The sequence below is a fragment of the Pieris napi genome, chromosome 5 (genome assembly GCF_905475465.1).
Source record: "Pieris napi chromosome 5, ilPieNapi1.2, whole genome shotgun sequence".
Classification (NCBI taxonomy): domain Eukaryota; kingdom Metazoa; phylum Arthropoda; class Insecta; order Lepidoptera; family Pieridae; genus Pieris; species Pieris napi.
Genome location: NC_062238.1, coordinates 6,425,567 through 6,439,840, shown reverse-complemented (window position 1 = coordinate 6,439,840; position 14,274 = coordinate 6,425,567). Strand labels below are relative to the sequence as shown.

Below are 14,274 nucleotides of genomic sequence, written 5' to 3'. Positions count from 1 at the left end.
AAATTATTTAATTGGTCTCTCATCTTCGCTACTATTTTCCAATCTTTTCCCGCTATGCCATTATAACTCAAGGCACAAAATCGCTACGAGGACCTTTATTTACGCATAACCATTAAAAACTAGAACTGCATACATACTTATATCGACTTCTTAAAATGGAAAACATAACAACCAATTACAGTCTTAATCATAATAACTCACACGCATGCCTCTATATGTTGTTAGCCTAATAAATATGTCTTTAACAAGAAGTTTAAAACAATAAATAAATACGTTTAATAGTAAGGCGGTACCTATTATTCATTTGAGCAAAGCATTCGATTAACCTGTACAATCGCGGTACGAATGAAACGAAATTGAGGGCAACTCGTAAATCGACTCCATATTGAGTGGGTTGGCGCCAGAACATGGCCGCCATTTTGTGAAAAGTGCAACGCATCGTTAATATTTTCTTTATGTTAAGTGAATTGCGGAAATTGAATCTTTCAATACGGACCTAATATATTGAAAATATGGTCGGAAGTTTGTGGTGCTTATGTTAATATTGTATTGTTCTGTTAAGTTTAAATATATACCTATTATACCAATTCCCAGCGTCGCCAAGTTAGTAAAGATTCAGGCTTTTATATCATCACTATAATTTCTACTTTATTATTTTTCAATCAAGAGTCCTTACTATGGTCACATTCCAGAAGATAAGATAATATTAATGCTAAGCTCAAAGTACTCCCACGTGATATTTAATACGTAAACGTAAACCTTACATTATACACTAAATTCTATTTGCTGTGTTTTCATGCTTATATTGCTGGATCGATAATAATTAATTTAGTCTGTGGGAATTCTGAAAAAGATAGACGTATTATCATGGACAAGTAGCGTACATGAAATAGTCGATAGTTGATTATCTGTGTATGCCTGTAACGAAGAATTCGATTTGACTAAAATTTCGCGGTGTATTACACGGTTCGTTAGGGCAATTCCAAATGCTTTGTGGCGTATTTACGTGACAAATAGTTTTGTATAATACGTTACAATCGCGCTGTAGACATTGTATCTGACTTTAAAGATGTTGACAATTTTCTAGAACCAATTGATTTATTGCACATTTATTCTTAAATCACACTATACGACACAATATAACAGCATGACTTCTTTCCTCCACACTCAATTAATATTATATTATATATCCCTAAGCCTAAATTATTACGTTTATCTGGGCCTTTTTTAAATAAATTTACTCTGCACTATGTTTAAGTCTAACCTAATTTACTAAAAAGGATATTAAACAAAGAAGTGACCAATAAAACTACTTACAGTCTCTATTAAAAGCAAGACACTCTGTTTTTGTTTCCTATTTCTGATTAAATTTTTCATAACCAACCAGCTCTCGGGAAGCTTACGAAGGTTCGTATTAAAACATTAATAATCTGCACAGCCTTTTTAAACATATTCTACATTTAAACACCAACGTTAGAGATATGAGCTATCTCGTATCTACAGTGAACTAATGTCATTAATAACCGTCGTGTCACGGCGTCGCTCGGTAACTTTTGCTAAGTGATGTTCTATAGATTATTCTACGATGGATTCTGACTAATCTCATTTATCCCCTGATGTTATAATGACAGTTTAAGCTTAAGCTTAATTAAGATTAAATGGATAGATAATATTAATATTATCACAACCATTTTTCTGATGCTTCTCGTACGGTGGTCCAGTTCGTATCCTGGGAATAAGCCATATATGTAATTCATCAAGCATTTGGCAGGCAGTGTGCGCTCTGCTAGGTCGGATCTTTGTGCTACTTAAAAATACTCCTTAGAAAGAATTTACGTAGATTTATGCATGCTAATAAGGATAGGCTTGTAGGCAAATATAAAGAGGAAACAATAGATTCTGCTTAAATGTGGAATGAAAGCGTGTCGAAAGTGCCGTTAATTCGTGGCATGACCACGATCTTATTAAATAAACTATGGGTTTTACGTTACCTTAACAGACCTTCATTCATAAAAAAAATCCCTTGGCGTTGCGTAGAGATGTGGGGTCTCTCTGCATCTTCTACCGCATTTACCATGGAGAGTGTTCAGAGTTGGTCGGACTAATACCTGCAGCTGGGTTCATCACCGCACGTCACTATAAATACCATCCGTATCACCTTCCGCAACTAAGCGTTTCTCAAGGCAGTTTTTTCCGCGCACCACCACTATGTGGAAACAGCTGCCCATTGAAGTATTTCCGAACTAAATTGTCTTAGGGTCCTTGAAGAAAAGAGTACCGAGTCTTAAAACGCCGGCAATCAAACGCCTTCTGGCAATGTGAGTGTCTATGTGTGACGGTATCACTTAACATCAGAACAGCCTGCCCATTTTCCTTCTGTTATGTAAAATTAACCTAATTGTGGATCTTGACTTCAGATTTCTGTCTCATTCATAATTGTTCTTTATAGGCAAGTAGGTGATGAGCCTTCTATGCCTGATGTCGATTTCTGGTATTGCCGGGTTCTGGATGATTTTTTCTATTACCGTACGGGTTTGCATTAATAGGTGCATATAAAGATCCATTGCCATGCCTGTTATACTCACTATACGATAGTTTTTATGAAAGTAAATGTTGTAAGTCATTAGTAGGACAATGCGGATGTTTTAAAATCGCGTGAATGATAATACAGCGGCAGCACGAACGGCGGATGAGTATCGGGTAACATTGTTGGTATTTAGGTTTCAGATTACAGGAATACGTTCTCGTAAATACCTTTTCTATTCAGTGATTTATAGGAGCTATTGTACTATGAGTTCTTGGACTTGTCATTCTGACGACTTAATTGTGAGTAGCGATTTCACTGTGCAATAACGTAACTTTGTTTATCCTATTTATTGATTGTTGACACTTACATAATCAATAGAATCGTTATGTTATGCCTTTTAAAATATCTACATACATAAAAACAAAAGAAGTGTTTGCTAATGAAAGTATATTATATTTCAATTTTTGCTCTGCGTACACATGCAATAAGTAATTTTAAATCAGATAGATTAGCACATTTGTCCAGTTGGCACTGGTTTAATAGAAATAAATAGCTATTAGATTAACAAGCTCACCATTAAAGTCCAACAAAATATATTAGCAACTGGCTTATCTCAACGTTTTCATTCCAATTAAAGGTTTATCAGCTCCTAAGCGGTCTATGTATGAACAGTCTTTGTAGTTTATATTGAAATTAATTATATATAATTGTTACAATATTGTATTACTTAATAATATAGTAACTATTATATGGTTGATATTGGATTCGTCATGTCCACGTGATGCTTGATAGCGCTGTATATTTTTTTATGTATTCGTGTTCCCGATTAGTCAGTCATACACGATATAGTAGACATAACTTTTTTAATCCTAGTTTCTCATCTGTGTCCTGACCATTGAAATATTCATAGAAAAGGCAGACAAGCAAGAGGCCGTATGCATTAAATAAAACTTTATAGATTTTGCATAAATGTAAAATAAAACTAAAAAATAAAACACAGTTTCCCTCTACAACATTCAAGAGGTATCCATTCGTTTACTAATAAATCTTAATTTTTTACTTATGCTCTCAAACATCAAATGACATGAGATATACACTTGTGAAATGTCATGAGAACTTTTGAAATGTCGAAATGTCCAGATCCATGCAACTTCCTCGAAACTAGCTTAGCCAAGGGACTAGCCAGTGATATCGTGGCACACAAATCCCGAGGTCCTTTGTGTCGTGGAAGTCGCATGGGTTCGCGAATATACAAAAAACTATGTACCTATTCGCGTTGTAAATAATAATGAGTAGAAACATAATAAAGTAAAATAATTAACAAAATAGTTAATAATTAAGAACGCAAGGTTGCTAAATCGACTCGGCGAAAAGTCTTAATGGATCATACTATAAAAATTTCTGTTATCCAAGCAAAGATACCTTTTGTGTTATTTTTAAATAGTGAAACCTATGAAAATCTAGTTTTGCGAAACTAATTTGCATCCTGATGAGAAGTGATATACTATATATCAGTTTATTACAATACATTTATTGTGTAATGAAGTTCAACTGCAATCTCTCATCGAACGATCATTCACCGTCTACTTAAATCAATTCTTGGTTACTTTGCTTCTAGGGTTACCAGTTTCATTTATAGCTTCCTAGGAATCGTTATTAGTAAGTCTAATAATAATGTATTGCCATAAACTAATATTAACAAACATGTATCCCAGGGTCCTGATGTAGTCAGAATTGTATTTCAGGAGCCCATTCACCAAGTTACATGTACTGTGTAGGAAAATAACGAATTAATAGTCTAAATTTTAAAACTAATAACAATATATTTTTTTATTTTTTCGGTATTCTCTTGTTTTTGTCTAAATGATACATTTGACATAAAAATGACCCCAATCTTTATAAATGACATTGGAATACGGATTTCATATAACTGTCATCGTCTTACATAAACAAAGTAAGGAATACTCAGTTGATTTACTTTTCTTGTTTTCAGAATATAATTTAAAAAAATATTTGTTTGTGCTTAATCTATACTTTAGGAATATTAAACATGTATGTAATTTGATAACTCAAACGAAGAACTTTGTTGTCTATGGTACGTTGGCATCAGGCATTAATGGCAACCCTGTCGCTTAGGTTTAAGCGCCACATGGAGCCATCGTTTATTAGTGGATATAAATAAATTATTAGCCCCATATTGCCTGTAAATCAACCTCGTGGATGGATGTGAGTACGTCAAGTAATAACAATGGGTTCCATAAACTTGCACAAGATTATGGATTTCTATGATAGGCACTTAATATTTATTAAGTAAATATGATCCAACAAAGATGACATTATTTTTATCTATTTTATTACGAGTATAAATATACTGTAACAGGATAAATGTTCTATCTTTATGCTCTTTTAACGCGAATATTGTTTATGCAGCGGGAGGTTCTGTCAATATGACAATTTACTGAAAAAAAAGAACATTACAAGTTTAAGCATAGATACGCAGACCGGAAACAAATATTTCCTTGATGGCCATTGAAATTAATCATGCCGTAACTACGACAGATGACACGCTTTCTACATATTGTTTGGCGCCAAAACTCTTCGGATGATTTGACAGCTATTAAAATTCTTTCACTTGTCTTACAAGAAATAGTCATATTGTGCATGAGGTTTTAAAATAACAATTAAATTAAAATGTAAAATATATTTATTTTACTGAATGTTTCGATAAATTAACAATAAACCTTCTTTCAACTTATTTTATATGTTTTGCCGTTATAATTCTCGTGTCTTTGCAATTTAATAAATATCGAACCTTAGAATGATAAAGTGTAAAACTGTCTACAACTAATTGATTACCCCCAACAAACCGTTTGTATATACTTCATAACTTGATTTTATGATTCTCTATGCATTCAATAAATCTATAACAAACTCAAAGACTTTATCTCTTCATCTCCATGCTTAGCATTCGTGTTAACATGAATAGTGTTTAATATGTCTTGACCGAGTTATAAGTCACGATTATTTGGCAATGCCATCATTCATGTTTTGTGAATCACTTGAGAAGGATTTCTGTGATTATCTATATTTGACATTATTACATTCGCTCTTGTTGTAATTTGTTCATTACGAAAGATTATGCGAAATGTGCGAATTGACTATATATTATGCATTTTGCATTGCAAAAACATGAAATTTAAATACGATTATTCTTTTAATGATTACTAATAAAATAACGTCTTATTGGTGATATAAGTTTTTGGGAAGTAAGGAATTAATGAAGATAACAATTTTTTCAAATTTTAAATTACATCATTTTGTTTCACTGTTAAACATTCAACGAAAACTTAACCGCACCAGAAAATCTCCATTCGTTTGTATGCCGCTAGAGTGAGAGAGACGGAAGATCGGTCCACTCACTCGAACGCTATGCCAGCCTCCGCTCGTGAGGATTCCGCGTGACAAGTTTCACGGAATGACTGGCAGCGCTCGAGATGAGACGGGAGATCAGTCCGTCTCTCTCTCGTTATACCTGCGATCGCGCTCGTGAGGTTTTGGTGTGACACAAGTTTCTGAACATGTCACCCGACTAAAACGATTTTAAAGACGTTATCACGTCAAAACAGTAAGTTTTCGCGTGAAATATTTCATATGATCGCTATGTCACTCTCGAACGCACTCCGGCTAAGATTCATAGACAACTTGTGTCAAGATCTTACGACCGTTTGACAGATGAGATAGTTCGCGCGTAAACTTATATCCTAGGAACCGTAATAAAGTTCCAAGCCAAATATCGACGTCAAAAATATATTACAAATTAAAACTTGTCGGAATTTATTGTAAAAAATTAAATGTGAAAACACTGAAAACCATTTGTAAAATTGAGTTCATCGTAATTAACTACTAGCGCTTGCAGAGTTTGAATAACCTTAGTAATGAACGTTATTTTGAAGACGAAATCGTGGGTGATCTTTATCACACATTAAAGTCTAAAAACCTTTCAAAACATTACCTACTACATATTTTTGCCGCTTCTCAGAAAGCGCGTTAAAACTTAACGGTCAAAATAAAGTACGTTATTATTATATTAAATGGACAAGTTTATTCAAATATTATACAAAGTTCGCCATTTATGTCAAGATTTGTGTGGCGCCATCATTATGTTAATAACTATTTCGTTTTCCTAGTTCATTTAAATTTTGTCACAGAATATTATTTTACTAATAAAACTTTATTTTCATTACAGGTAAGTTTGAATGCGGTCAACTAGTGAAGTATTGTGGTGGTTTGTAAAAACAGAATTCACATTTCTAAATTTCTCGTTCGTAATAATATATTATGCAATTATAAAACTTTTAATCATCTTTGAATTACCAATATGAATAAAATTGTGTTCATGAAATAATGACATTTATTTTTTTCACGTATAATCACTTGATCGTTTGATACGTGGGTAAGTTCTCATGCAGTTTCAAGCAAGGTCAAAAAAGCCAACAAAATTATTCGTTGCCACAAATCAGAATAGCAAATATTAATCAAAGCATATGTTTATGGTTGTCCGTTCACAATATTAAATAAGTTATAAACAGAATATTTAATTCTTACACGTCTTTTGGCCGTAAGATCAAACAGTATATACTGCAAAATTAAAAATGTTATTAACATCGTTCCACCCCGTGGGGCGATGGGACCTCATTAAATTGTCGTGCAATTACTAATTAGCCATTTTGTTAGTATTCATTAATTTACGGCAAATTAGCGGTATTACAAAGGAGTGTTTATTACAGTTTATTTTGGAAATTTACCAAATTGTAGGGAATTTTTATATTAAAAGTATCCCGTTTTGTTGAAATTATAAGCAGTTAAAGTTTTTTTATTGCCATTTAGTAGATTCCTAATTATATAATCATCTCATAACTATATTAATCAAATCTATTCATTAAAATAAAATTATATTAAAACATAATTTCACTATACACATATAGGTATACTATTGTGTATTTAAGCACGATAATAGACGACGAGAACAAATACAATCTTCTTTTACTAATAAAAAAAGAAAAAGTACAAATATACAAAGCTACATTCAATCGGGCCTAAAACAAAGAAATTCGAATTTCAAAACGTTTTCTATTTTGAGTTTCAACTACCTATCACAAAAAACAACAGAAATTCAAAGAAAGCTTTCGAATGAAACCAGCATACAAATTGCCGTCAAAACCACAATGAGTTTTTACCTCTGGCAATCATTCAAATTCGACGCGAGAAAGTGACCATTACTTTTTATGAAAGACTTCAACCAAGGGAATAGCAAAAATGTTTGTTTATTAACCTACTTAAAATATTAGTTGGAGCTTGCTTATTCATTCTGTGGTGTTTGGTGACATAAATAAAATTTTGCCTTAAATGGCTGAATAACTGTTGTACTCAAAATTATGAACCTATAGTAATAAGTTTTGAGCATATACATAATAATTATGGATATAATTCTTGTAATCATAGCTAAAACCAATCCATCATAAAAAAAAACATTTTTTTTATTAATAAATACATAATTACTACATACGAAGTACTTGATTGCACTGAAATTATTCCTATACGGTTTTAATGATGTTATGTAATTGTAATCTACTCAGAAGGTAACATTTAAATTTATTTTTTTGTGAAAAAATGTGTGTGTCAGTGAAAAAAGTCGAATATATCCGAATCGAAAATATCAATAGATATTGGTGCTTAAATTTGCGAAACCCGCGTTTGAAAAAAAAAACAAGTTGTTTTATTGAACAAAGAGGAAGTTTTAGGAGAACTGTTAAAAAGTCTTTCCCGGTGTTTACGGATCTTTTATCAGTGTTTTTGAAACAAAGGCGACATGTAAATGATGAAAGTTGCAGCGTTCCCTTCGGCTGTTTGCCATAAAAATAAACCTCACTTTGTACCGCATTTAGGTGATAAGGCTTTGTAAGCGTAAATTGTATGGTTAATAACTATAAACGCTTTAATAAAAAAAGCTGGTATCTTATCTAGTAGGTACTTTGCAATACCAATTTGATGTTGAAGAGACTCTATATCAAATACATACTGTAAATACTTAGCAATTTTATGTTCCCTCGCGATATTGCCCCTCACCGTAAGAGCGAGTGTTAAATGCGCACATAGACAGAAAGTCCATTAGTGCAATCCGCCATGCCTTAGACCCAAAAAGTCGACGACGTGTGTCAGGCACAGAAGGCTGATCTTCTACTTGTCCATTTGAAAAACAAATGATCACGAACAGATTCAGAAATCTGTCGCCTAGAACTAAATTGACGTAACGCCACTGTTTTTTTTATATTATGTTAACACGTAACTAACAGATTATTATTTATTTGGAACCTTTTTAGGTGGTCAAAATTTAGTTCTTAGGAAAGCTATATTAGCAGAATATTTTGTGATATTTCGTTAATTATACCATTGAATACTTAATCACATCCAGTAACATATTGAAAAATATTTATACATTTCTCCGAAGGAATTACAAGTGAAACAGGGATTGCCTACTTTGAAATTATCTTTTACGCACAAATTACGAATGTTTTTGATAAACATGGAATTACAAGTCGTATGCGGCTGTAATAAGCTCCCAACTGAGTGGAGAAAATTTTAATCAGACTCCCCATGATACGCGGGAAATCTTTTGAGCGAGAGTACCTACATGAACAAAGTAATTAAGGAGATCTCTATTTGAAATGAGGTTTCCTTATAGAGGTTTTAGGAGCAAACATAGATGGCGTTGTGATAAGGATGTAAATTAATTAATTTGCGTACGTCTTCTGTAAATAACTTTTAATTGATTTCATTTATAACGGATATCCTATATAATTATATACGGGGGAATAATATAAAGTAATAAGGAATCTAATTTTCTTTTTTATTCCGGACTTGTATTAGCGTAATTTGCAGTTTGACAGGCATATTTTGTGCATTATATTGACATTAAAGCAATCCGTCATAGCTAATGCCGTCGCCTCTAATGAAAGTTACGATAAGTGGCAATGAAGCGTCACTGATCTTGCCGATAATCGCGGTCCATTACATCACGATCGTGACAACTGACAACTGACAGTTGACAACTATCCGCTGCCGTTGTGACGCACTCGACCACAAATTTGCATCCAGTTCACGAGGTCTTTAGTTATACTATTAAGATCCTAAACACCTATAAAATACTCCATACATGTAAATCATATAAAATATCTCATTAAGACTTCCAAATTAGTAAAACATTTAATGCTCGAAATATGGAGGTATCGATATTCGTTTATTTCGTTCTTCTGCTAGATATAATTGACTGATCGGACTTCAAAATGTTAAAAAAGTAATGAAGAGAATTAGTGTAGCAGTGCCACTCTGCTACCATTGGCTGTCCAAATACTCTGTGTATTCTCAACATAGGTAAAGATTAAGTACGTGGTAAGCACGCGGTAAGCACGCTGTTATACGCCTCCCTCTATGTAGTATATACAATGTAGCCCTTACCTTACGCTTGAGCATTTTTAATGTAATTATACACATAGCAGTGTATGTTAAATATAATGACCCATGTCATTAGCACTTTCGTTTTCCTACAAAACACGAGAACTCAAAACGCAAAAGCTAATCCGAAACTAATATGTATCGCAAATAAAGGAATACGCTGTAGGTATATAGCGTCGCAGTCCAAAAATGTAGTAAAATTTTACTTGAATAGTATTATCAGTCTAAAGTGTAAATTCGTTTCGTGAGTTTAGTAGATGTCGTTAAAAGATTAGGAAACTACTTTTACGACCATTTAATTGCATTTAATAAGCAGGTAGAGATCTCAATCGGCCTATCGCGGTCATCTCTGTCCGTTATTACGTCTTATTTACAAGATTTCTGCCGGTCTTTTTGATCTTAAATTGTCTAGTTATATAGTGTGAACGTAGGTTACGCAAAACCCCTATTGACTAAGGTTAATAATTAAAAAATTTGAAATATGTATATTCGAAAATAAGGAATTCAAAAAGAAGTAATAAACATTATCAAAAATATAAACCGATAACTATGCAATTCAATTTACCCATAGCTACTAAGGGCTAACCTGGTGATTCGCTAGAATATAAAACACGCTTTCTTTTATACATAGGAAGTAATAGTAAATAAAAAAGTAATAGTAAATATTCATAATATTTATTTTAAAAGTCTCCTTCACGTAGAGAAAGTTAAGTAATATCCTGTAGTATACGTAGGATTTCCTTCAACTTCCTCTATCAGATAAGCTTGTGATATTATCCGTTAGAGGGCAGCTTTCGTTTGACCACACAGCGCGACACTAATAACTAATGTTTCTCATGTCAATAAAGGTATAGACAAGGAGATTTGCGTAATTTGAATTCATTTAGACCAGCTGTACATAAGACGTAGGTACTCTGCGCGGAATTAAAATGAATGGCTTTTCAATGTATAATTTAGTTTAACATGTATCTGATCCTCTGTTGATATAAATAAAAGAAAGTTAATATTGCATTTGTTTTTTTTGAGTGAGCCTTTTTATGTCTATATTCAAATCACGCACGTGGCTTACATGTGGTATTTGCATTGCACATTAGTTGTAAGTGGTCGATTTTTTTTAAACTTAACTTCGTTTTGCCTTAATATGGTCTCTTTCAAGTAATAAATAATACTAGAATTTGTCCACCCGAGTTCGAGTTTTGCGCTTAGCAACATATTTTGCCATTATTTTTTTCGTAAAGAAAAAAATCCAAATGTTGATTACATAATATATTAGTTTGATTTCATTTCAGAATACTTTTATTATATTTGCCTGACCAATAATGAGTTTGACACAACGATCAAAACTCTTTGTTGCTGTTTATGCTATTGCCAACCGGAAACAGTATTTGTATTTCGAATTAATTTGCTGTTTATGCTATTGCCAACCGGAAACAGTATTTGTATTTCGAATTAATTGACCAAGTCTTATTGGCTGTGAGTAGAACTATCAGACTGAATTTTCAAGCGTGTTGTACGATTCGAGTTCGAATCCGACCCGGTCCACACTTTTAAATAACTTTAGTTTTCTATGTTCCCATCATATTCTGGCGTTGGCGACGAATTGTCTTAATGCCTTGCAGTATGGGATAGATAAATTTGTGGGAGCAACAAGTGTTCTGTCCTATGATGTCTGCTTTTGTTAACCCACCTACAATTTTTAGCAAAATTTATTCTGCTAAAAATTTAAATATTTTTAAACCTTCTATGAGTAGCGTTTTATTTTTAAGCATTAGTTAGACGTTACTTTTAATAAATTAATTATTTCAGTCGAAACATAAGGTGGCTTTTTATTCTTTGCTATCGTAGAAATCTAATTCTGTTAAATCTATTTTATCTGTAAAACAATAGAATATCTAACATATCTTTAGTGATTGTTATAGCTTTTAACTCAATGACACGCTTTCATATTTTTTTTTGGAAAACAATAGAAATAAAAAGCAATCATTTTGAAAGCCAATTGTTTATTTTTATATTACATAAAGTGTGAGACAAACTTCTATGTCTTTATTGGAAATACACCAATTTTTTTGGAACGAAGTTCCTTTATCGCGCGTTGTGAAAGGGGGCTAGACGGAAAAAATTCTTACGAAAAGTTGTCACGACACTTTTTTGCTATTTTAATACACCGGTTCTCGTCCGATCACCGAAGTTAAGCAAGGTCGGGCGAGGTCAGTACTTGGATGGGTGACCGCCTAGGAACACCTCGTGATGTTGGCTTTTTTTTTTCGTCGTAAGATTGGTGTCGAGAAAATCTATCATACTGTTATGATACCAATTAACATATAAATTAATCGAAAGGAATTTCGTTCCATCCGGGTGTCCCTTGACACCTCTAAAGTTTTTTTCTCTAATATATAAGCGTAGCAGTAGTATGTATAGCATATTACTGATTTCTAAATAATAATTATTTTTTCACATAATTATTAGTTATCTGGAACTGTGATACAATCAATTGATATTTCTACGTTAGGAAAAATTCAGGAAAAATTTCAACAGAAAAGCGGGATCACCAAACGAAATGTTACATAAAACGAAGCCATCTGGTGGCGAAACGGAGTTCGCCGAGTTTTCTAGTGCGTTATAACATTATCAATATATCAAAGTTAATTCGTGAACGAAGAAGCTCCGATATCCGTCCACAGACCGACTTTTACGAATCAGCACGCTCTTAAGCACCAAGTATCGGTTAAAAAATACCTCTACATTTCACCAGCTGGTATAAACCGCGCTGTCAAAAATGCGAACAAAACACGAGCTTCAGTGTTTGACCTGACCTTTACGAAAGTCATAACACTACAGCTATTCCTATTATGCACCTAAATACCGAATACACCATATGAATCGTCACCTGCAAACGTTCTACCGAGAAACACTTAATACAGCCTTCGTAGAAAATGTCATTTTCCATTTGAGTATTTCAGAGAAGTTTAAGCTTTCACGTTGCTTTGTTTGTCTAGGAAATATATAAAACAATTGTGTATGCCTATTAAGTTCCCCATTGACATAGATTTTAAAAGGAAATTCTCATTTCTAGTGTCTAATGTGCGATAGCATAGGGTTTACTATTTTACGATGAACCTTGTATCTGTTTTACTTCAATTAATAAATGATCTTATTAAATATATTGTAAAAGTAATTTTACCGTAATTTACATTCAGCTTTTATGAACAAAGAAAAAAGACTGTATAAATATAAAGATAAATTCTGTAGTAACCCTGTCAAAAATGACACATCTTCATTCTTCTATTTTGTCATTGTTTCAATATTTATTTCTCATTAAGAACAATTCCACATGAGATAAAAATAGACTACAATGTAATACATATTTAGAACATTAGCAGTCTTTATTGTTTTCATGCTAATAAAAAAAATAAGACTGATATGCCTTGCACGAAAAGAACTTTAGATTTTACACCAATTACTTTCGTATTTGTCACATTGAATGAGAGCGATCTTTTACACAATACCATTATTCCAAATGGGAACGCCGTGGTCAAGGCATAAACAAGACCTTATCTATAATGTATTACACAAATTAGCATAAATCTACACTAGATTTTCAATTTGAAATATCTAATACCCACAGGGCGGGATGTTTATTTTATTTTATCGACGCCAATAAACATATTTCTGCATGCTATGTTAAGTAATAAACTATACTGTTTTATCTGTACTAGTTATTAACCGTCTCGGTATAACAATTTGTCATATTAACCGATATAGTTATATCTGAATAATCGATATTATTTACATTCACTGCAAATCGATTGTAATAACGCAATAAAGTATCGGTTGTTGCGTCAATTAAAGAGCTTAGTGCTTAAACTTGTGTTTTACTCCGTTTATTCAGATTTAGCTTCTTTTAAAAATTATTAAGAGGACTAGAGTTAGTTACCATTGATACTTTTTTACTATGGATATTCAATAAATAGTGACAATGTGATACATTCTTCTTGGTAAGAAAATACTAAATACTGGCAGGCATAGCCCAGACATTAGATAATAATAAAAAAAAACAATCAAATCTCTTTTGTTTAAAAAAAAATTAGAAGTAATACGCTTGCGAACGTGTTCTTATAAAATAATTGTTTATAAAGGGAATTTGGGCTTTACAAAATACAATGCCTTTCGTCGAACCGTCGTTGAACGACGAAAAATAAAATAACATTGAACAAAAGATAATTGCGTCATGCTCA

The 14,274-nt window shown here is 32.6% G+C and overlaps 1 protein-coding gene and 1 pseudogene across 5 annotated transcripts in view; both read left to right on the top strand.

The window, feature by feature from the left end:
• Positions 1-14,274, top strand: part of LOC125049676 (caskin-1) — a 222,988-nt gene that overhangs the window by 197,996 nt on the left and 10,718 nt on the right. The window lies entirely within an intron of this gene.
• Positions 12,178-12,293, top strand: LOC125050005 (annotated as a pseudogene).